Source organism: Natrix helvetica (assembly GCF_964273705.1).
Source record: "Natrix helvetica genome assembly, chromosome: 4".
Lineage (NCBI taxonomy): Eukaryota > Metazoa > Chordata > Lepidosauria > Squamata > Natricidae > Natrix > Natrix helvetica.
In genome coordinates this window covers 45,398,048-45,423,488 of record NC_138550.1, presented here as the reverse complement: position 1 = coordinate 45,423,488, position 25,441 = coordinate 45,398,048, and the positions used below count along the sequence as shown (strand labels likewise).

Here is a 25,441-nt window from a genome sequence, read left to right as displayed (position 1 = left end):
ATTTATAACTGGCAAGGGAAAAAATGAATCCTCTCTTGGAATCTTTTATATTTTATCATGCTTATACTTTACCAAACAACTGTTTGAACAAAGAAAAGGAAATGGTATTATAAATGAACTCACATTCATGCTAAAAGGCTGCATAGCAATCAGACATATTTAGTGCTATCCTTTTAATTCAGTTAATTTATATTATTATTTATACTTGACATTTCTTTTTCTATCAATATATTTTGCTTGATTCAGAATATACCAAATTCCAAGCTACAAAAACATTTAATTTCTTTTGAGACAGAATGTAAGAAATTCTGATAATGTAATTATTGTTTTACCTGAAGTTTATTATTCAATAGCTATTCTTACACAAAAAAAATCTTCTTTTCAAGATAACCAAAATTGCTTAATTATATTTCTATGTTGTTCTTTAGTCAGCCCATATTTAATGATAAAAGCTAAAGAGTTTCCTCTTTTTTTATATTATAAATTCTTAAGTCAACATTTTTTGATGGTATTCAAACAGAATGCATTTTTGACTTATTAGCATACCAGTTTACAGGTCCATCTGCTAAAGTGGAATTTTGCCAGTTTTTAAAATACAGAGCTAATGTTGACAGTTTCCAGAAGATAAATAAATAATAACTTTTAGTGGGTATAAATATATTTTAAATTACTACATAGTGACAAATATTATAATGGTTGTGTTGATTTTAGAGCCATTAAGATTCTGACATAATATGTTTTGGATTTCATGTGCAATAAATAAAAATATGTAAAAACAGTTTTACTAAAACTGTGAAATATAGATTTATCCCACGGTAGCAACATTTTTTGGGTTGGGATTTGTTCCTCCAAACTAACTGGGCTTGTAGGTAAGAGCTCACTTTTTACATCATTTTTGTCTGGGACACAGGATTAAGGCAGAAATAGAAACAAATCATTGGGAAACAAATTATTACCAATTCCATCTTATATTTAAATAAGAATATATTTCCTCATATCAATACCTGCTGCGTTTATGTTCTGAAAGAAAGTAAATTAGTGACCAACATTACACTAATCTGCTAGTTTTGGATGATTCATAGTTACTCAATAAACTTTCCATCGTTCCAAAGAAATGGTACAATTTTGTGCATTTTCTACTTTGCATAATTGGTGTAGTGAAATAAATACTACAAAGAATATGTTGAATATATAAAATTTTATTTATTTTTCCTATTTTGCCAAAAATGATAATAAACCAATTAATCAAAGTAATTATTGAAAATATGTTATTATCAATATTACTTAAAGATAATTATTAAATTATTAATATTTTTTAAAAAAACTATAGTCAATATAGGCATTTTTCTCTGTATATGTAATACTAATGCAAAATTCATTTTCATTTTAATTCCCCCACACACACATAAGCATTTTTCTAATATTCTATTCAATATAAATGACACATTTTAATGTAACTAGTAAATTTAATCTACTAGTATTTTTCATGGGGGCAATATCTGTCAGATATATAGGTTTATGGACAATGTATAAAGTTTGAAATTTTCTCTACCACCATCATACTTTTTCTTGCCAGCTTATAAAATATGTATTTACCTTACAGATTGTATCATCAGCCAATTTACTATAAACACAGAATATTCACCATATATCTCTGCTACTTTTACAAATTTAGGTATAGCTTTTATTTTTAAAAATGGTAGTTACTAAAAAAGTTGAAATGTTATCTGCATATAACATTTTATATTTACATTCACGCAAGCAAATTAACTTCATGAATTGTTTTAATAAGTACACCAAACGTTTCAATACCAAATTAAAAATTAGAAGAGACAAAGGACATGCTTGATGAATTCCTGCTTGCATTTTAATAATGAGCGAAATAATCCTACTGGAAAATTGTGTGAGCCAATTTATTAAGACAATAAATTGTAATCCAAGAAATACATTTTATATTTAGCAAATATTTATATTCTATACTTATATTTAGCAAAATGTAAAGTTTTACAGCACTTGAACAAAAAAAATGATTTGAAATTTATCAAATGTTTTCGTCTATATCCAATAAAGCCAACCCTGATTTATGTTTACACAGCTATTATATCCAACAAAATACATGTCATCTGAGGCTTGACTCCCATTCATGAAACCAGATTTTGCAGGTTGAATTATTGCAGTTATAAAGTTGCTTACATCAAAAGGAAATAGCAAGATGGCTATGCAGATAAATAGATTCAGCATGACTTAGACTCTACAGAAATATCCATGGGACTATTTGTTTAGATTTTTTCTGAATAAACTTCAGTTTTTAGGTATCAGAATGTTGGCAAATAGATCACTCACACATGTTCATTCTAATATTTGCCCATTTCTTCTTACATCTAGCAGTAGCAGAATGAAAGAGAAATTATAGTTTCATTAAAAGAAAAAATAGCATACAGGAGAAAAATAACATTCCTTTCTATGTGTCACAGATTCCTTTTCACAGCCAGTCCTCTGTGAATTGTAGCTAATAAGATTCAGAGACAGATTTTCTATATCCATATTACCCAGAAGTTACTTTATGCTGGTAATCTTTAAAAGAAAGGGAAGAGGATTACCTAGTTGATTGATTTCTCTGTATCTTTCAATGGCTTCCAATACTATCAAGTGAGCTAGATATAGATACAGAAGCTTATTCATACCGGGATGGCTGCTTCCAGAAAGATGTACAGGAAAATTTAAGCTTTGCTTCCTGGAGTTTACACTATGATATTATACAATGTTACATTTTTATTCCATGTGGTATTTAATAAGAAATCAGCAAGATTATTTGGATATCTTGATTGATGCAGCAGAAATGCTGAATCATTGTCGAGCCATAGAATGGATTAGAATAAAATAATTTTATTGCCAGTTTAAATATACGCTAAGCAGAATACATTAAAATGAAATTTCATTACATACAGCTCTCAAGGGGTCACCACCTCCAATATACACTACATGTACATGACAATAAATAAATAAGCAAATAAAAAAGCATATGCCCATGTACCCACATATATTATATGACACAGAAAAAACACAGTCTACTTCGGATGTATACATGTACATGGCGAGAAAAATCTTCCAAATTTACCAGATGAATGACATAGGGAACAAAGTTGTTACAGAATCAGGTAGTCCTGCTAGAAATACTCCGAAACCTCCTCCCAGAGGAAAGCAACAGAAACAGACCATAAAGTGGGTGTGTGGAGTCTCTAACAATGTTTCACACTCTAAGCACATAGTACTTATAAGCAGTATCCTGAATAGCGGGAAGCAAGCTTTCTATAATCATCTCAGGTGTCCTTATCACTTTCTGTATGGACCTTCTATCTGTTTTAAAAGAATTTTATTTATTTTTAAAGTTTTTGGGAAAAGGGTAGGTGGATATAAAAAAATTTTTTTTGGCAGCTCCATCGTGCTAGAGGTAGGAACCTCTCCAATTCTCACTTTTTACAGAAAAAAAACAAAAGATAAAAGATAAGCAGAAACAGCATCTTATTATACATTGTATCAACCATGTGTTCAATCATCTCTTTTGCCATTTTCTAATATATCAACAATTAGAATGATATTCCAGATATATTTATTTTTGTGACCTGAGTCTTTCCATTATTGTTCCCTCCCCCCTGTCCCCAGGCAGAGCCGCAGCCCCTCCCTCCTTCATGTCTTGTGTGTTGTCGCTTTTTTCACTACTTCTTATATTTCCATCCTCTAGGAGGGCACTATGTTTTTTAATGAAGGCCTCTGCCTCCACAACTGTGTTAATTCTAATTCTGTTTTCCTCCCAGATCAGCATTCCTTCTGGCAATAACCATCTAAACCAAATTCCCTTATTATATAATTTCTTTGATAAGGAGGAATACTTCCTCCTCTTATCTCTTATTTTTTTCGGAATTTGCTTAAGAATGGCAATTTCTTTATATTTTAGTGGTTCCCCCCCCCCGCCCCGAGCCCCTAGAATCTCATTCCTCGTGGTCTTCCTAAGAAATTTAACATGTACTTCGCTTGGAACATTATGTGTTCTGGCATATGCTGAATTAATCCTATAAACCAGATCCATATCCCACCACAACTGTTCTTTATCTCTTTTAATATATTCTGCTAAAATTGTACTCATATCATCATTAAGATCTTCATCTTCTGTCTCTAGTAGGTTCTGGAATCTGAGAAAGAAAGACATTCTTTCAAGTTCTATCTTTGCCATAAAATTTTCCAATTCTATATTCTCTTTGACTGCCTTAACCTCCTCCCCCAGCCCAGCCGCACCCTCCTCCAGCACACCAATTCTCTGTTTATTTTCTGTTATTTGTTGCTGCACACTTTTAAGCTCTTCTCTAAAATCTGCTACCTCCTTTTTCAACTCATTTTGTCCCTGCATAAGAGCTTGAAACATTTGAGTAACAGATAAATCTTTTGAACTCTCTCCAGTCCTTTCTTATGAAAATGATGAAATTTTTGCCTGTTGAATCGTTGGACTGGATGCAGTAGAAGTCGGTGCCAAGGCTGCTTTGCCTGTAGGTGGTTTTCTGGACCCCATTGTCTAAGTTCAGAAAGAATATAACTCTTTTGGAAAAGAAATGCCGTCTGTGAAGCATGCAGCCGAGCGAGTTCGAGAAGTCAGGCAAATCCAAAAGTGAAAATTAACCCTCTGTCACAGTTCCAAGCCAAGAAGTCACTCAATAAAAAAAAAAGAAATAAAATAATCCAAATCCAGAAAGACCACGTAACAGGAGAGGCTCCAAGAGTCATTCAGGGGGGATAATATAAAGCCAGACTTTCTTCAAAGGTAGTTTCAAAAGGCAGACTTCATTTATAAGTGTGAAGAAGAAGCAGGAAGCAGGCCATCTTGGCTCCTCCTCAGAATCAGGAGTAGAACATTAAAAACTTCCATAAAGATTTCAAAACAACTTAGCAATCAGCTCTTGCAGTTATGATATAAATCTTTTCACATAGTTAGTTCAAGTGGCTAATTCAACTTTTTGCTCTCTATCTCCATTCCGAAATTGAGAGACAGTCCAAATGCAGCTTTGCCTGAGAGGGGTAGAAGAAAAAAAACAACCCCCCTCCAATCTTCCTACTTCAAACAGATTGAATCCACAACTTATAAAAAAGCCGCTGCTCATCAGTTGAAAGCAATTAAGGAGATTGGAGTGAATTTCTCACCTCCAGCACTTCAGCCGCTGCATGGTTAACTCTTTCCTTCCGGAATCCATTCAGCGAAGGTGCTGTTATGCACCCCCTACGCTCCCCGGCTCCTGAGGTGAAACTGGAGACCCCCCATGGCTGCCGCCTATCCGGGGGGTTCCAGCAAGCTGCCCTACGGCAGGTGGTCCCTCCAAGACTGCCAGTGCTCCCAAAAGGAGCCCACCGGAGAAGCGAACAGCAGACCAATGTCCATCGCCTTCGGAAACCGGAAGTGATCCTATGGACCTTCTATCCGAGGCACTGCTACTACCAATCACTGTCAATCATTTTTCTGTAAAAAGTGACCAGGACAGAAGGAGAAAGATGTGCTTGTCTCATCTGACACAGGAAATGCAGATGCTGGTTTGCATGCTTCACTAAGAATTGAACAAAGATGAAAAAATTGATATTCAGTCTAGATATCCTGTGTGTAGGGGAAATATTACAGATATCCTGTGCTTCTATAATTGAAATCTCTTACTAAAGACTCAATAGTCTTCTATGGCATAACACACTTTTTACCAGCTAAGATTGATGTGTAATCCTACTTGAATACAACTAACATCACTACAGTAATCACTGTCATAATAAATTTTCATTTAGATTAATTCAGTGTAGCATCACCTATGAAGACAGACTGAAAACTTCAGCTGGTACAAAACAGCGTGAGAAGTTTATTAATGAGAGCCAATCTTATACAATGATCAGTTATATTATATAATACTGTATATTATACAATATACAGTTAGTTTGCAGTCCACATTCAAGGTGTGAAATTCAATGGTGAAAAGAGTAAGGTTCTACATTTAGGCAACAAAAACGGAATGCACAGGTACAGTATAGGTGGTACCATGCTCAATAGTAGTAACTGTGAGAGGGATCTTGGAGTCCTAGTGGACAACCATTTAAATATGAGCCAGCAGTGTGCAGCAGCTGCCAAAAAAGCCAACACAGTTCTAGGCTGCATCAACAGAGGGATAGAATCAAGATCATGTGAAGTGTTAATACCACTTTATAATGCCTTGGTAAGGCCACACTTGGAATACTGCATTCAGTTCTGGTCGCCACGATGTAAAAAAGATGTGGAGACTCTAGAAAGAGTGCAGAGAAGAGCAACAAAGATGATTAGGGGACTGGAGACTAAAACATATGAAGAACGGTTGCAGGAACTAGGTATGTCTAGCTTAAGAGAAAGAAGGACTAGGGGAGACATGATAGCAGTGTTCCAATATCTCAGGGGTTGCCACAAAGAAGAGGGAGTCAAGCTATTCTCCAAGGCACCTGTGGACAGAACAAGAAGCAATGGGTGGAAACTAATCAAGGAGAGAAGCAACTTAGAACGGAGGAGAAATTTCCTGACAGTTAGAACAATTAATCAGTGGAACAGCTTGCCTCCAGAAGTTCTGAATGCCCCAACACTGGAAGTCTTTAAGAAGATGTTGGATAGCCATTTGTCTGGAATGGTATAGGGTTTCCTGCCTAGGCAGGGGGTTGGACTAGAAGACCTCCAAGGTCCCTTCCAACTCTACTATTGTATTGTATTGTATTGTATTGTATTGTATTGTATTGTGTTGTCCTTCATGGTTTCTGGAACACTTCTTTCTATGTTTTCATACCAGATTATTCTTTGGGGACGTGCAAGATAAAAGTAAAGGTTTCCCCTTTCCAGTTGTGCTCGATTTTAGGGGGTGGTGCTTATCTTTCTTAGCTGAGGGACCCAGAATTGTCTGAAAACATTTATGTGGTCACGTAGCCAGCAAAACTAGGTGTATGAAATGCTGTTACTTTTCTACCATAGGGGTTCCTATTTATCTACTCACATTTGCATGCCTTTAAGCTGATGGATGGACAGGAATTGAAAAATCAGAAATCAACATCTGTAAGAATTTTTAGCAGAGATATAGCTATGAAATGTGTACTACTTCAATATATTGTTATAAAATCACAAACAGTAAGGAAATTGAAATGCCAAAAATTATCAGAAGATGTGAGGATAAAGCCTATGTATATGTGGACATTTTAAAGTTGGATAACATGAGACATAGGCAAGCTAAAATGAGATTAGTAAAGACTACATCCTAAAAAAGAGAAAAGGGCTCAAGACAAAATTAAAGAGTAGAAACACTATGAAGGCCAACAATACCTGGAATATAGTTGTGATAAAATACACTACACTGAACCTAGCTGTAGAAAAAAACAAGAAAGCTAATGACTATTCACTATGGGTTATATTCCCATAGTGATAATGATATATTATACTTGCCCCACAGAAATGAAGGCAGAGGTTTACCTCAAGTCAAACAAAATGTTAAAAAATAAAAGCATTCATTGGTTAATTACATAAAAGACAAGTATAGATATAAGTTAAATATTGGTGCTTACTGAATGTGCAGGAAAAAATATGAATATCAAAATAAAACGATAAAAATAAGAGCAGAATGCTCTCAAGGAATGAATTCATGGTTAATTTGTACAAAAGATCAAGAGGACAGTGGATAAGGCTAAAACCTGGTAATGTCTTACAACAGAAATATTAAGAAAAAAACCCTGAAGGCTTGATTCTAGCTGTTCAAGAGCAAACTATTCAAACTAATGCAATCTAGGCCAGAAATGAAAAATTGTTAAATGATTCAAAGTATAAATTGTGCAAAAATACAGAAGAAACAGTACATCGTGTATTCAGCTTGTGTAACAAGATCACACAAACTGTTTAAAAACCATGACATAACTAAGTCACCAAAATGATTATATTACATTAGAAAATATGTAAAAATTATCATGTGCCAGTAATGAAAAATTGGTGGGAAACCAGAGTTGAATAAGTAGTTGAAAATGAATAGATTAAAATATTATGGGATTTCCAAGTACAAATTTTGCTCATAAATTTAACTGGTTGAAAAGAAGAAAGTCTGAGTAATTATAATTGATGTATCAATACCAGTAGATAGCAGAATAGAAGATAAAGAATTGGAGAAGACTGCAAAGTGTAAGTTCTAAAAATCAAAATTGAAAGATAATGGCATAAATGGCCATGATGGTCCAATGGCTACTGGCATACTGGGTGTCATACCAAACAATCTTGGATGCCACTATGCATTGTCAAAATTTCCATCTGTCAATTATAAAAGACCACACTTTTGGATCTGCACGTATAGCATGCTGATACATTATTACATTCTTGGGAAGAAATTGATGAGTATAAAGGGCAACACTATCTAAAGAACTGACAGCTGTGATTTCACATTTTTATGTACATAATAATATGGATATAAAAGGTTTCACACATGTATCATACAAAATGAATCAAATAAAAAGTACCAAGGGATGAATAATCATAAAATATAACATTAAGGTATTAATTCAAATAAACACAAATGGCAAGTCCCCAAATCTTGCCATTTTTATGGTTTTTTTTCTCATTAGAACTGTTCAGTTTAATCATTTAATATTAAAATTAGTATTTTTCTTTTCCCATAATCTTTTGGTTTTTTTTTTTACTTTAGAGAAAAACCCATACATAATATAGTTCTAATAATGATAAAAATGTTTCAGTTACTACTGTTTACATTCAAGCTTCCTTTAAAAAAATCAGTAGCATAATTCAAAACCAACATCAAGTAGTATGGCTTAATACTGAGAGACATGTATAAGAAAAGGAAGGACAGGAATCTAACCAAAGGAATGCAAAATAGTCCCCATCTCCAGAAAAGCTAATACTCAGAATGAGCTGAAATAAGAATAAAAGTAACTATCTGAGTGGAGATCTATTGCAAGTGGAGTGATTGTTGACAAATGAAAATTTAAAAATTCTGTTTTATATCTGTCTTGTATAAAAACAGAATTGGAATCCTAAATAATCATGGTGATATCATGGGGACATAACAAAAATACAGGGTTGGATAGAAAAGGAAAAAGTAAAAGTTAATTTAAATGGATTTGAAGTCTCCAGGGTCAAATATATAACATTTCAGGGTCCTGAAGGGATTAGCAGAGATAATCAAAGAATTTATCTTAGTATTATTTGAGAACTCCTAAAGGACTGGTGAAATCCAAGATGACTAGAAGACTAAAATTCATCCCTATCGTGTTTGTGTGTATGTGTGTGTGTGTGCGCACGCGCATGTGTGCGTATGTGTGTGTGTGTGTTGTATTTGTGCTGATAAATAAATGAGCCGAAGGACAGAAAGGGGGATTAGTGAGCTCCCTCCCATATTTGGGCATACCAGGGGTTGTAACACACACACACACACACACACACACACACACACACACACACATATACACATATACACATATACACACACACACACACACACACACACACACACACACACACACACACACACACACACACACACACACACACACACACATATATATATATATATATATATATATATATATATATATATATATATATATATCAGCTGAGCCAGGGAAATAGGTATGTATTTGTGTTACAACCCCTGGTATGGGAGGGAGCTCACTACTCATTTGTAACACAAATACATACCTATTTCCCTGGCTCAGCTGATAAGGAGGAGAGCCTGTGGCTTAGTGGCTAACACATCTGCCTAATATGTAATACAGCCCAGGTTCTAATCCCAGTAAGGGTATGGCTAGCTGATGAGAGCTAAATAGCTTGAAATAGATCTATACTAGTCTCCCTTTATTTATTTATCAGCACAAATGCAACACAAACATAGCAAAGGCAACATTAAAAATAAAGATATGTTTTTCTGCCTGGATGGTCTTCTGTAATGAGCAGAAGGACAGAAAGGGGGAGTAGTGAGCTCCCTCCCATATTTGGGCATACCAGGGGTTGTAACACACATACATACATACATACATACATACATACATACATACATACATATATGTATGTATGTCTTTGGTTGTTCGGGTTTTCTCCCGCGTAGAATTGGAAGTATCTTCACGACGTTTCGATGAAGTCTCATTCATCATCTTCAGGCTGGTGCTTCTGGCTTGGTGCTTCTGGCTTGGTGCTTCCAGGAGCAATGTGAGATCTCAGCCGGTTCCTCCTTTTAACTGCCAGTGGGGGTTTGTGCTGATTGGGTGGGAGCTTGGCTGCATTCTGATTGGGTGGAGGTGTATTCTGATTGGTAGGGGGCTTGGCTGTGCTCTGATTGGATGGGAGTTTGGCTGTGCTCTGATTGGATGGGGGCGTGTTCTGTTTGGGTGGGGGCCTGGTTGTGCTTGTGTTAGTCTGAGTTGCAGAGGGATTTGAGCTGGTGAGCTGCTTTACTGTTGTTTGGCTTCGCGTTTGTGGTCGTGCCACATCTCCGTGGTGGGCATCAGTTTGCTTAATGTATGGATCGGAGGGGTTTAAAGTGGCTAATAATGCAGCTGTGGTCTGGCTTCTGGTTTGTGGTCCGGCTTCTGGTTTGTGGTCATTATCGGTGTGGGTTTGGGCTTGCTTTTTGCGTGGATGTGTGATAGTGACATCCTGTGTGGTTTTCGTGAGTGTGGGTCTGGTATCATTCTTTGTGTTAGGGACTCGTTTGTCAGTGAGGGCGGGTTTCCAAATGGCTGGTAGGCGGGAGGTATCATCTCGTTTATTCATGCTGTGTGGTCGTTTTTCTATCTCAATAGCTTCTCTGATTATTCTGTTGTTAAAGTGTTCAATTTTGGCAATAGTTCTGGTCTTTTTAAAGTCTATATCATGTCCTGTGGCTTTGAGGTGTTGGACCAGGGAAGAAGTTGGTTCCTCCTTTCTGACTGAGTTTTTGTGTTCTTCAATGCGTGCCTTTATTCTTCTGTTGGTTTGTCCGATGTATGTGGTGGGGCAGGTGGTGCATGGGATTTCATATACTCCTTGATTTTCTAACTCTATTTGGTCTTTGGGGTTTCTTAGGATGGTGGATATTTTTCGGTTTGTGTAGAATGCTAATGCTGTCTTGATGTTGTGTTTGTGGAGGATCTTGCTGATTCTGTCTGTGGTGTCTTTTATGTATGGGAGGAGGGCTTTGCCGTTTTCTTGTTCACTGTCTTGGATTTTAGTGGGGTTTTCTTTTTGGATTAGGTTAGTGATATTGTTTCTTTGGAATCCGTTGGATGTTAGTACGTTGGTGAGAGTGTGTAGTTCGGTTTTGAGGTGTTGTTCGTCTGCTAAGCGTTTTGTTCTGGAGATGAGTGTCTTGGCTACAGAGTTGATCTGTGCTGGGTGGTGGTGTGAGAGTGCGTGCAAATAGCGGTTTGTGTGTGTTTTCTTCTGGTAGATGGTGTGTCCTAGGGATCCATTGGATTTCTTATAGACTAAGACATCCAGGAAGGGGAGTTGGTTATTGGCTTCTGTTTCCATGGTGAACTGTATTTTGGGGTGTAGGCTGTTGAGGTGTGTGAGGAAGTTGTCCAGTTTATCTTTCCCGTGTGGCCAGATTATGAAGGTGTCGTCTACGTATCTGAGCCAGAGTTTGGGTTTGTGATCGGATTTTTCTAGAGCTTGGGTTTCAAAGTGTTCCATGAAGAGGATCAGTATCTATTTATATCTCTATCTTTGTATGTATGTGTATATGTATACACACAGAGAGAGACACACAAAGAGACTCTTTACAGCCTTCTTACATCAAAGTGAGTTAAGGTGAACAGATAGTTCTTGACTTAGGAGCACAATTGTGACCATAACTCCTATCATTATGCAATGTGATTGTTGGGAGCCAGGCCCAATTTTACAACCTTTATTTGTTACAGTTGTTAAGCAGCTCACTATGGACATTAAGTAAATCATGTAGTCATTAAGGGAATTTGTTTTTTCTTATTGACTTCATTTATTCGAAGCATCCTGGAAAGGGGAGGTCACAAATGGCAATCATGTTATCCCTGAAATCATTGGTATCTTATGAGTTGATCAGTAGGGAGTTGAGATTCTAACAAGTTTATTCTATGGACATTAAAATCAATTGAGCATCATTTCATTAATTATCTTTTAAACTTCTCTTTTAAAAAATTAGTATTGGATTGGAGAGATTAAAACCCTTCAGTCTGGCAAGATTTGCCTGTATTCATTGAATCACCTTTGTCACAGAAGAAGATGATGTAAATTTACTTTTTACAACTTTTCAAATGTATGATTTTTTTTTAAATTATATAACAAAAGGTGTTCGGAATATCAATTTCAGAAAATTAACAATGGATTTAGGTAGAGATTGATTTGAAATTATAGATGTGATTTAATTAGAAGAAACTTTCTCACGAGAAAAATGGTTGGTGTCTGTTTCGAGACCTTGATGGTTGAACACTAGAGGGAGCTAGAAGATTTTAAAAAAAGAATGGAGTTCTCTTAACATAAGTTTTATTTTGTTTTGTTTTGTTGTTTTGTTTTGAAAAAATAGACAAACTTAATAATCTGGACATAACATGTTGTAATTTAGCTACAGAACAATAACAAGCTACAATGGCCTTGATATAAGATAAGGGCATGCGACCTGGAATTAATGGATGATTTATTCCATAAAAGAGATGTAGAAGGAAATGGATTTGGCTATTTTTTTAAAATTGGCTGTACAAAAGACCTATTAATATCTTGAATAATTTTTTTGGAGGGAACAAACAGAAGGACAAATGTTATTTTCCAGATACAAAAGCAATCTGGATTCTAGGCTGGCAGGACATGGAAAAACAGACTGCTTCCTGGTTGGCAAAGGAGTGCAAGTGTGTGAAAGGTAGAAAAAGGGAGGAGGAGGAGGAGGAGGAGGAGGAGGAGGAGGAGGAGGAGGAGGAGGAGGAGGAGGAGGAGGAGGAGGAGGAGGAGGAGGAGGAGGAGGAGGAGGAGGAGGAGGAGGAGGATGATTCTCATCTATGTATAGGAAGTCACATTCCAAGGGATTGCACACATACATAGCAGTCAGTAATGCTATCCTAATCCTAAATTGATTAATTTGTTAATTTACACATGGATCAATGTACTTACTGTTACGTAGGTGTGCACAGGATGTTACCTTGATTGTAAAGCAGACCTCTTAGGGATATATACATGCGCCAGTGGTGGGTTTCAAAAAAATTTAGAACCTATTCTGTAGGTGCGGCCTGTTTTGTGGGACTGGCTTGGTGGTCATGTAACCGGGTGGGAGTGGCTTGGTGATTATGTGACCGGGTGGGAGTAGCTTGGCAGTTAAGTGACTGAGTGGGAGTGGTTTGGCAATTATGTGACTGGGTAGGAGTGGCCAAGTCGATGTCACTGAATTCTTTGCCCCAAAGAATGACTTACAAAAAGAAGATATAAAAAAAAGGAAATTTATTATTTTGTGCACTTACTACTTAAATAAGAATAAAATAAGTACACAAAACAATAAAACAGCTACTTACAAAGGAAATATGGCTGTCCTTGCCGGTCTTCAACATTACTAACCACCTTACACACACATTTCCAGCCTCTTCCCTCTTCCTGGATTCACTCAAGACATTTTTAAAACCCACAGCCTGTACACAGCACACACTCTTCTAGCCCCTCTGCCTCTTCCCTCTTCCTGGATTCAATCAGACGTCTTTAAAACTCACAGCCTGTGCACAGCACACACTCTTCCAGCCCCTTTGCCTCTTCCCTCTTCCTGGATTCACTCAAATGTTTTTAAAACTTATAGCCTGTGCACAGCACACACTTTTTCAGCCCCTCTGTCTCTTCCCTCTTCCTGGAATCACTCAGAGGTCTTTAAAACTCACAGCCTGTGCACAGCACACACTTTTCCAGCCCCTTTGCCTTTTCCCTCTTCCTGGAATCACTCAGACGTTTTTAAAACCCAAAGCCTGTGCACACGCACACACTCTTCCACTCTTTTAAAAACATCTGAGTGAATCCAGGAAGAGGGAAGAGGCAGAGGGTCTGGAAGTGTGCGTGTGCACAGGCTGTGAGTTTTAAAGACGTCTGAGTGAATCCAGGAAGAGGGAAGAAACAGAGGGGCTGGAAGTGTGTTTTCCTATAGTATCTTCTAGCCCCTCTGCCTCTTCCCTCTTCCTGGATTCACTTAGACATATTCAAAACCCACAGCCTGTGCACACCCACACACTTCCAGCCCCTCTGGCTCTTCCCTCTTCCCCAAAACCCCCTCACCTGTTCTTTCTTCTTCTGGTTCTTCTTCTGAGCTTTTCAGAAGCATGGTGACGATGGACGGGGAGAGTGAAAGAGCGAACGAGGGGAGGGAGCATTCCGGTATGGGGCTGCCTGTCCAACAGTTATGGGAAGGCACGCTAAATTTCACCATCCGGTATGCCCGTACTGGTTAGTACTGGTTGAAACCCACCTCTGACATGCACATACAAAAATGTTGTGTGTAACATGGAAAGTGAAGACGGAGAGATATTCTGATCTCTCTTACAGCATTTGAAATAATAGTCAGAGTTCAAAGGCCAAGAAAGAGCTGGGTTTGGTGAAAGTGCTTGGGTAAGGGAAAGGTAACCAATTACCTCCAGCATGGAGTATGTGCAAATGTTGGGAACACATCACCAACGAAATGGGTAGAGCAATACTGAAATGGGAGTGAATGGTCAATGCATTCAAGTATTTTTCCCCTCCTTAATCTTTTGGATCCTTCATAGAACTCATTTAAGTCCTACCAAACCTTAGGATCCTATGCAACTTAGTTTGCATATCCCCAATCAAGATAATTAAAATTGCCTTTCCATACAAGGATCATTTTTGTCAGTTACAAGCAACCAGACACACATGTGTAAAGTTCAAAGTCATTATTTTATCTTATTCTGTCACACAGAATTTAGTATTGTATTCCACACAGGAATCTCCCATTTGCCAGTCTAGGAACAGATATATAAGTTTGTATAGAACTTAAGGGGATGGTTAGTCTTGGCCAGTGACGTGCAGTGACGTCATCAAACCACGTGGTTGCTCCGATTGCAGGGGCGCAGCCCAAACGGAGAAGTTTCTTCAGCTCCAGCCTCAATCAGCGCAGCCGCGGTCCCCTTCATCTTGCCTCAGGAAGGAGGGGAATGGGACCATGTGTGCAGGGGAAGGGGATAGCGGCTCTGCTAATCTGAGGCTGTGCGCTGAGGAGCCGCCTGCACACGTAGTCCCATTCCCCTTGCAAGGATCCCGGGCTCGCCCGATGTAAAAAATGCCTAGGTACCGTGTTTCCCCGAAAATACAACCTGTCCCGCGCTCACTGACCTAGCGTTATCCTGAAAGCGCCAAGTTACAGGAGCCGGGGGTGGGGGGAGCGCTCACGTTGCTTGCCGCCTTCGGTATACCGCTAGGTTGGGGAGTGCCTGCTGCCGCCGCCCGCTGCTGCCCCGCACCACCGCCGCCCGCTGCCGTCCCGCGCCGCCGCCGCCCGCTGCCGCCCGCTGCCGCCCGCTGCTGCCCCGCACCGCCGCCGCCCGCTGCTGCCCCGCCGCCGCCGCCCGCTGCCGCCCCGCCGCCGCCGCCCGCTGCCGCCCCGCCCCGCCACCCGCTGCCGCCCCACGCCGCTGCTGCCCCACGCCGCCGCTACCCCGCTCTGCTCCGCGCATAACATCCAAACTCCAAAACTTCCAGCATCGGCCGCTCTAGGAGTGCTCTCTATGGTGGGCCGGCTGCCGGACAGAGAGTTTTCCGGACAGAGTCTTCCAGCAACCGGCCCACCATAGAGAGCACTCCTAGAGCGGCCGATGCTGAAAGTTTTGGAAGTTATGCGTGGAGCGGCGCGGAGCAGCAGCGGGTGGCGGCGGCGTGGGGCGGCAGCGGGCGGCGGCGGGGCGGCAGCAGCGCGGGGCGGCAGCGGGCGGCGGCAGCAGGCACTCCCCAACCTAGCTGCGCAAGGGCTTGGTGAATGGCGCTTTTCCCGGCTGGAGAGGGGATTTGCCGGGCGGCTGCTCAGGTCAGTGAATGGCGCTTTTCCCGGCTAGAGAGGGGATTTTCCGGGCGGCTGCTCATGAGCATAGTTACCTCATGGCTGCTTCGCCCCTGAGGCTGTGCCCGGCTCTTCGGGAGCCAGTTCACAAGAGAGCAGCCGCCCGGCAACTCTCCCCTCTGGCCGGACAGAACGCCACTCCCCAACCTAGCGGTATATTGAAGGCGGCAAGCAACATGAGCGCTCCCCCGACCCCCGGCTCCTGTAACTTGGTGCTTTCGGGATAACGCTAGGTCAGTGAGCGCAGGACAGGTTGTATTTTCGGAGAAACATGGTACCTAGGCATTTTTTGCATTGGGCGAGCCTGTGATCCTTGCAAGGGAAATGGGACCACGTGTGCAGGAGGCTCCTCAGCGCACAGCCTCAGATTAGCAGAGCCGCGATCCCCTTCCCCTGCACACGTGGTCCCATTCCCCTCCTTCCTGAGGCAAGATGAAGGGGACCGCGGCTGCGCTGATTGAGGCTGGAGCTGAGGAGCCTCCTGCACACGTCCCATTCCCCTTGCAAGGATCCTGGGCTCGCCCGATGTAAAAAATGGCGAGATCGGCACACTTGGGGCTGCTGCTGAGATGTCCAGGGAGGCTAAACCAAGCCGCGCGTCTCTCCCAGCCACTTTCACGGCTTCCTGGAGTAATTCTTTTTTATTTTCATGATAAGAGTGGTGAGGCTCCGCCTCCCCTGCCTCCACTGACTGCACGTCACTGGTCTTGGCCCACTTGAGACTGTGCAAGGACCCAAGGCTAAAGCCATACTTGAGGTTTTCCCCACATCTGGCTGGGTATTTCCCAACATCTTTAGTAACTAAAGATATAAAAAAATAATATTGAAACCAAAGATTTAGTTTTAAATCTACTGGCTTTGATTACTATGTTAATTAGTTGAAAACTATCAAAGCTATCATTAGCTTTCAGAGAACCAATTCTACAAACCATGTATAAATTAATCTAATTTCCCATCCAATGTATCATTATTAGCATCTAAATTTCTTCAGTTATTATATATTATTTATTTCTAACACATATTTGGTCTTATGGCGAACAAAAATAAACCAAAACAAAGATACACAAAAATAAAAGTATATAGCAAAACTGACATCAGAAAGCTATGAGTTGAAAGCTAAACTCCTAAAAGCATTGGAGCACTCCTTAAAACATTATCCAAAGTTGCATAGAATTAAAAAGATTAGGCATTAAAAAATCACACACTTCCTTTAAATAAAACAAATACCCAATAAGAAAAGATTAAACAGTGATGTCTACAGCAGGAAGTCAAGACAGATGAGTCTCAATTCAAATACCAACTCTTTTGTGTATGAACATCACATACATGTAAAAAGAAAAAAAAAAGTAGTCCCTTCAATAATTGATAATTGTGATCTAAAGATATGACAAGCTTTATAAATTAATCCAAGTGCTTCAGCTTGACCCAGTAATGAAGTGGTACTCATTGATGAGCAATTTTGCTGCAATATAGTCATTATGTATTATCCATATTCTTGCTACCATATTTTGTATTATTTGTTTGTTTATTTATTTAATTTCTATGACTGGTCATCTCGTCAATGACTTTGGGCAGTTTACAATTCAAAATTAACTTAAGTTACAGACTCCCCCTGAGGAGAAAATCATATGGCTTGGTTTTTATAGGATTTTCATATTTAGACTGGTACATGAAAGTCAAATTCAGAATAAATAGTCTTTATATTTTAAATATATGATGTGTGCCCCAATATAAAACAGCAGGCCAAAATGACAATATATTCTAGCAGTGAAGAACAAACTTTGCATGACAAAGTGTAAAATGTATCTCAGACTCTTAACACTAATTGAATTGCCATTGATAAAATGTCACTTAAGTAGACATTTCTGTGGTGAAACATAGATTTCCGGCAAATGACCTGTCATTACAGCCATGGATAATGTTCATGTCCAGACTAAAAAATTGTGCCTCCTAGCAATATTCTCAACAGGAGTTAAAACTGCAGGAATTGTAAAAAATCGGTGTATACAATCCACTAGGGAATTATGCCTCAGGTGCTATGTTAATTTACTTGCCCGTACGCATTAATTGAAGCCAATCAATAAAGCCTTTGGTACATGTGGGGAAATGGAGTCAAAGGAATTATCTGACACATTAATTCACATTTCCAGTTTGGAAAAATGGACAATTTAGTCAAATATTTTTTATTTATGTCAATATGTAACTCTATAAATAATGTAATGATTTTACATTTCCTTTTTTAGCAAAAGTTTACAAACTTGTAGCTTTTTTACTATAAGACAAATACAACACTATTTTTTTTTATTTAAATGAATACTTGAAATCTGTGGTATCCAAATGGGTCTGTAGTCTTTGCCTTGGCTTGTTTTTGTATTGAACAAATATGCTAGGGAGATGGAATTGCACTACAACCGAAAAATCTGAAATTATTTATGTGAGGCTCTTTTTTATTTTCATTTTTTTTGAATTACATCAGCTACAATTTTATAATTTTGCAATCCTTCTGTATCTTGGAATATTGAGCATAGGAGACTGGAAACAGTATTTATGAAGGTAACATTTACTTGACTTTATGCAAGCTTACAGGTCACCTAACAGTAGTTCTGTTATCAGTAGTTGCTTCTATTGCATGACTTTGGCACTTTTTGTTTTGTTTTAAGCCTGTCAGAGCTAGGAATCTCTTGGGGATTATCTTTCATTCCTTTGAAACATTCCTTTGAATCCTTTTTCCATCTTGCAAAATTGGATCTAGACGTGTATATTCCAAACCTAGGACATGCCATTTCATTCCCTTTTCTCCCCCTTTTAGTCTGGTTATCCAGCATGCTTTTAGAGCTGTGTGGAATAGTACTTTGGTTATGTCGAAATCAATGGACAGTGAATGAGAGATAATCTATCTTGGAATTGTAAGTAACCATTATCAAGCTTACCACCAAACTACCTTTTCCAATGACTATGATAGTTCATCATCTTCATGAATGTGTGATGACTATTCAGTCTAATTAATTATGCAAAGTCCATCAGAATGCCCAGATATATGGAAACAGTATACTAGAAAAATAATGACATGCTAAAGACAAAAAGTTTAACATATAAATATCAAGTATCAAGACACAAAATTCCATGATCAAGAACTGTCCAAGAACATTTCAGCTAGTCTTCCAGTTTCTGACATGCATGCACGTGCGAAGAGCATGCGCACACTGAAAACTGGAAACTAAGTTTCCTGATGTGCGCATGTGCGCCAGGGAGCTTCTCTTCCATTTTCTGGCACTTCCACGGACACAAAGACCAGCTGGCCACTGTGCATGTGCGCGCCAGAAACTGGAAGAGCAACAGGCGATGGCTGGCATGCCCCGGAGAAATGGCTCTGTGTGCCACTTCTGGCACGTGTGCCATAGATTCACCATCACAGTTCCAAACCCTTCTATTGTCCATTGTGGACTGTATGTAGCTTGGCCTATTTCCAACTGTACACAGATAGGCAAAACCAACAGATACATAATGAGAACGCAGAAACAATGTATATGAAAACACATGAAAAACACGATATACCCATAAGGTCAGAATAAACTATACATACAACTGAAAACCCATGGATTTACTATGATTAGATCCTCAAAGACATGAAGGCAACATATATGCAAACACTCAAATTAGAGAAAATGCCTGTATTCACATTATATTACTTCATTACACAGAAGAAACTACAGGTGCTTCCTTCTGATATTGCTGGTAAAAAGGTGCAAAATAATTCTATGACATATTCCACATGTTTTTTCTATAATTTCATGTAGTTGCATGATTCACTGACATTAGCCATCTCTAATGCATCTACATGCATAGATGTTTTATTTGGTAATGGAATAGAAAAAAAGAACAATTGCCTAAATTATTTGAAGGGAGATTCTTTGTGAAGGATATTGTGAAGAAACTTTCTGGGGCCTTTGAAAACCCAGTATGGGCCCTTACTGAAAATTCTGGAAACTGCCTATTTGTAAAATACTCAGATTAGATAAAGGTGTTATACTGTATATTGCATCTGTCAGTTCTCTACTGAACATCTTCAAATGTCAAATGTGTTAACTTGAGATAGGAGGATGCAATGTTTGGTGATATCTCAACTCCTAACAGCATTAGGTTATAGTGATTACCTAGATTTATTTCCAAAAGTTTAAAATTTAGTTAAGGAGGAAAGCATGATAAATGATTATGTCAGGAGTAGACACTAAATGGATAGTGTCTTTTTTGAACTTTTGAACAGTTTTTTATAAAACTATAGAAAAGGTTTTGACAATTTATTGGGGATTGATGTGGTAAGCATGGATAGATAGACAATCAATATAACAAAAATTGAAAGGGCCATGTTATATATCCCCAATTGGATATTGTAAGTTTCTGGGTGGAACTTTAGCTGCAAATAATTTTAGTGCTACATGTTGTAAACCTCTGGTGAAACGAAAGGCTTGGTAGGCATGGTGATACAGGTAATCCTAGAGTTATGACCATAATTGAGGTCAAAACATTTTTAAGCGAGACATTTGTAAGTGAATTTTTACCCATTTTACAACCTTTCTTGCCTCAGTTGTTAAGTGAATTACTGAAGATGATGTTAATAACCCAGTTATGTGAATCTGGCTTCCCCATTAACTTTGCTTGTCAGAAGGTCACAAAAGATGATCACATGGCCCCAGAATACAACAATGATCATAAATATTGACAAGTTGCCAAGTGTCTGAATTTTGATCATGTGATCATGGGGAAGCTGGAAAGGTCATAACTGTGAAAAACAGTCACGTCACTTTTTTCATTGTGGTTGTAACTTTGAATTGTTGTAACTCGGGGACTACCTGTACTATGGTTCTTTCATTTTTTGTAAACCCGAGTTAAAATAGGTTTTGAAAGATGGCCCTCTCAAAAGTTATTATCATATGGATAAGCAAAAATTCTTGTTCTCCATATCTTTCAAAATGTGCACAAAACCATGGAAGAACTCATCTAATTCTTTGGAATATAATACCATCAAAAGTTCATACTCAGTTCTAGCTCTTATGTCCATTTGTGTTTTAGATACTTGTTCTTCCTAATTGCTCAAGGCTTTCTGGAAGATCTGCAATTGAATCCATGCAGTGGTAAATGCTTCTTGGGGAGAGGAGCAGTTTCTCCCAGTAGATGAACCAGTTCTGAATAGATTCACCCTTTCCTCAAGAAGCCATTATTAGATCAACCTTATCTTCCAACCTCCCCTTTTAGGCAATCTTGTTGAGAAGTCTGTCAGTTTGCAACGCCAGAAGATTCAGGAGGAAACAGACAATTTTGTTTTCACTATGTTTGAAGACTAGTTGCAGGATTTAGACAATATTAATGACACCAGTCAATGATATCTAGGAGTAATGTATCTAGCCTAGTCCTTCTTGATATCTCATTAGTTTTCAATTCCTATCAATCACAGTCTCCTTCTGCATCAGCTTAGGGGCTAAAAGAGAGCACTGTGATAGTTCTTCTCTTTGAGATTAGCTCCAATCAGGGGAAGAGGGTTCCTTATTCTTTATTACTTTTCAACATTTACATAAAGCCACTGGTAAAGATCATTTGATATAATGTAGTGCATGTATTATATTGTTGATATCTCTGACATATGCTAGTCAAGTGATGCTTCCCAAGTTCTCTCCCAGTGTATGAGGGAGGATGGTAAGGAAGGGCTGGAAGGAAGAATATGCTGCATAAGTGGTTATGAGTTCTGAGATATGCCAGGTCTGGAGTTTTTTTCATGTTTATCAATGAATGAGATTACGAATCACCATAAAACGTTTGTGTGAAATTTGGAGCTCTATTGCCTTACTCCTAGTTGGACTAGTGCAATATGTTCTACATAGAATTGCACTTGGAGCTGTAATTGGTTCAGAATGGAGCACCATAGGTGATTTTTGGTGTTCTATAGCATGCCTAAATAGCACTTTGCAAGCTGCACTAGCTGCCAATGCTATTCAGATTCAGGATAATGATTGTCATCTATAAAGGCCTACCTGCATAGGGCTAAGTTATTTGTTGGATTGCCTGTTCCTGATAAACTCTGCTTGCACCACCAAAACTGTAGGCATGCTCTAAATCCCTTCTAGAAGCAATGCCATCTAACTAACCCAAAAGAGATGTCTTCTTTATTGCCCTCTTTACTGCCCTCATTTCCCAAGAGATTAGATGGCCCCAACCCCATTGGCATTCTTAAAAAGCTTTAAAGATATGTATATTCTATTAAGCATTGGACTGAGATATTAAGTGACCCTAGCTTTGTGACTTTAAGATGAAAGTCTTTGTGAGGACCTCAGCTGCATTGTACTAATGTCATCTTAATTGCTATGGCTTTAATTTATTATTAGCCATGATAGAAGTGAGTATCCAAATATATACATGTTTTAAGTAAAATATACTTAATTTGTCTCCGAAAGTCTGAGGAACACGAGAAGTCTGTTTTGAGATTATGACAAACAATCTGAAACTCGATCCAAACAATATTCACCTTTAAAGTTTTTTTTTATATAAACCATTTTGTAATTGCATAAAAATACTGCTGTATTAATTTTTTAAATGATTTGATCACTTTATGTTTCCCCAGAAATGTGATCCATGAACATTTAGTGTGTATCTTTGTTCTGAAGAACTTCACTTGTTATCTGGTCAGATGACTACCCTCCATTTACTAGCTATTTTCCATGTTCAGACTGAAGCCACAATTCTCAGTAATAAAAAGCCAGTTAATCTGGCCTGTCAGTCCCTAATCTCAGCAGTACTTGTTGTAAATTTCTTTTTTTAAAAAAATCAATAATTCACTGGTTGCCTTACTTGCTTAACAATAAATCTCCATGAACTATCTTTTTACTTTTTAGTAAATGCTCATTGCTGCTATAAATTATTATTAATAAACTACATAGTAACTTTTCTATTAATACCCCATATACATATTTAAGACTGTTGCAAGAAAGGACATGAAAAAAAAGAAAATGTGATTTGAATATCAAATTATCATTCTAATCATGGTTTAATAAATCAGTTACACCAGACTATGGATAAAATTTTACATTTTAAACACAAACTTTTAAAAAACAATTTAATGGGCTACCTTCAGGATGATCTCAAATAGAGTTTCAAACTCTATAAGCTGATCACATAATATTTCACAAAGTCCAACCCATCCTAAAAACACATGGTACCACTTTCAAATATTATTTTCTTCACAAATTCAACAGTGGACAGATGCTGTTTGCCTGGTTATATAATTCCTTAAAAAGTAAATCAAACTAGATTATCAACCGACACAATGAGAATCCCAATATTTGCCTTGCAAACTTTTTTTCTTCATAGCATTTTTGTAAAATACATCATCAGACTATGTGCAAAAGCTCCAGGAAGAGTATCCCATATTTAAATAACAGTACTGAGGAAAGGATGGTAAGCTGTTTTCCTATGTATTTTACCCTATGATTTATTACCAAATTAAGATGTATACAGCTGTACATGTATACACCCCAAAATTGCACTCTGACCTCTACTCTCCCTTAAAAGATCTTGATATAAAAGGTGGCTGTGGCCAGTTGGAACTCTATTATTCAGAAGAAAATGCTGTATAAGAAAAGACTGCTGTATGTGAAAAATGTGCCAGTTTTTGACTTACACATAGATTGTCATGAGAAAATGGCTTGAAGCATTCCTAGAATTAGGTGAGGAGTCATGAAAAGCATTAATGCAGGTGTGTGAGGTTTAAATATCAGAAATGTGTTGAAGAACGGCAAATTTTCTCCCTCATTTGCCCCAGTTGAGAATTATGCACCTTCCCCTGCTTGTTGATGGGTTATTGTTCTGCCTCAAACAGCACACTGATATGCCATGCATACCACGTGATGTCCATATACAGAGGAACCAAGCATACATTTTCCAGAGACAAAGCAGGGTGGATGGTGTCCTTTAAAGCAGTGGTTATGTTAAGAAACAAATATATTGTGCATCTATAGATAGCCTCTTTGTTCATCAACATTTCACACGTCTCACACACACACAGACTTTCCAGAATCAATTTTTGGCTCCTACTAATGCTTGTTAATTTTAAAGCACCATTTAGGGACTATGGCTGATCTGCTGAAGTGAGCTGCCTGGGCTTTGGAAAGGTGACCACCAAGTAATCCCAAAGCTGCAAACTAAATCAGGAAGAAACGATCCTGGAAGAACGCAAGAGCAAACCACTTTTACCCTGTTGTCAAGAAAACAACACTGTAATGTACCTGCAGTTAGCCTGTGGTCGACTTGGGGTAGATTACATTAACTTGTTGCGGCTCCTTTTAAAGAGACCCTGCTGCAACCTGAAGGAGGCTCTACGTACGGTTAACGTTCAGCGGGGCTTCCTCCGGGTTAACGAACTGTAAGGTGGCAGCCTCATAAACCGCGCTTCTGGGCTTCTGGAGGCAGCCCCACCACGCACGCTGAGCTCGTTGCCACCCCCCCCCCCCAAAGTCGTTAAGAAGAGAAGTTTCGCCAATATCGGCTGCACACTTTTTGCTCGAGAAACGAACTTGACAGCTGGGGGAGGATTAATATTAAATAGGTAAAGAGGGCAGGTGAAAAAAAAATATTAAAAAGAAAAAAGCCGGCTCAAGGGTTTTTCTCTCTTCACCAGGTTTGTGGAGGCGGGAAGGACTGTGGCAGTTGTGGTATCCCGCCGACTTCCCGGGACGTTTCTTTTGCTCCGCTTCCCCTTTCCTGCCCTCAAAGTGTGACTTCGCGGCATTCCCAAACTCGGGATTTACAGCCAATGCGGGGCGGGGTTGGGCGCCCAGGAGCTGGTCAATGGTCGCTGCGCGGACTGCTGCAGAACAGTTAGTCCACGCACACGCGCTGCGCTCTAGCCAAGCGCCAGCCCGCAGGGGGCTCTTTCCATTGTGTTAGGCGGAGAGGCAGCAGCGTCGAACCTCGCTCAGCTGTACTACGCCCTGTAGTTGCCTGCCCTTTGGAAAGGCGACGGATTTCTCCCGCCCCTAGAAACGGCAGCCACCGCGAACCTTTTTGGAAATAACGTATGCGCTGCACGACGTCTCCCACCTGCAGTATGAATAAGCCAGGGAGACGATGCAGGAAGGTACGGGAAGCTGTGTGTCTTTAGACGGAGGGGTTACTTGATTTAATTCCCAGGCTACCTATTCAATAGTACCCCTTTCCCTCCTGGAAAGCGGGGGGGGGGGGGAGAGGAGGAGGAGAGTCATGGAAAGGTAAGGATGTTGCAGTTGGGTACCATGCATTGAAGCAAACCTGCCTGTATTTGTAAAGTACCTTACCATCCATCACTTAGGAGGGAGACAGTACCCCCCCCTGCCCACCCCACACAT

The 25,441-nt window shown here is 39.1% G+C and overlaps 1 protein-coding gene across 1 annotated transcript in view; it reads right to left on the bottom strand.

Annotated features, from left to right (window-relative positions):
* Positions 1 to 25,189, bottom strand: part of ROBO1 (roundabout guidance receptor 1) — a 464,376-nt gene extending 439,187 nt beyond the window's left edge. Inside the window, exon 1 of the mRNA XM_081951684.1 lies at positions 24,733 to 25,189. The gene's annotated coding sequence lies outside the window, so the exon portion shown is untranslated. The remainder of the gene's footprint in view (positions 1 to 24,732) is intronic.
* Between the last annotated feature and the right edge of the window lie 252 nt (positions 25,190 to 25,441).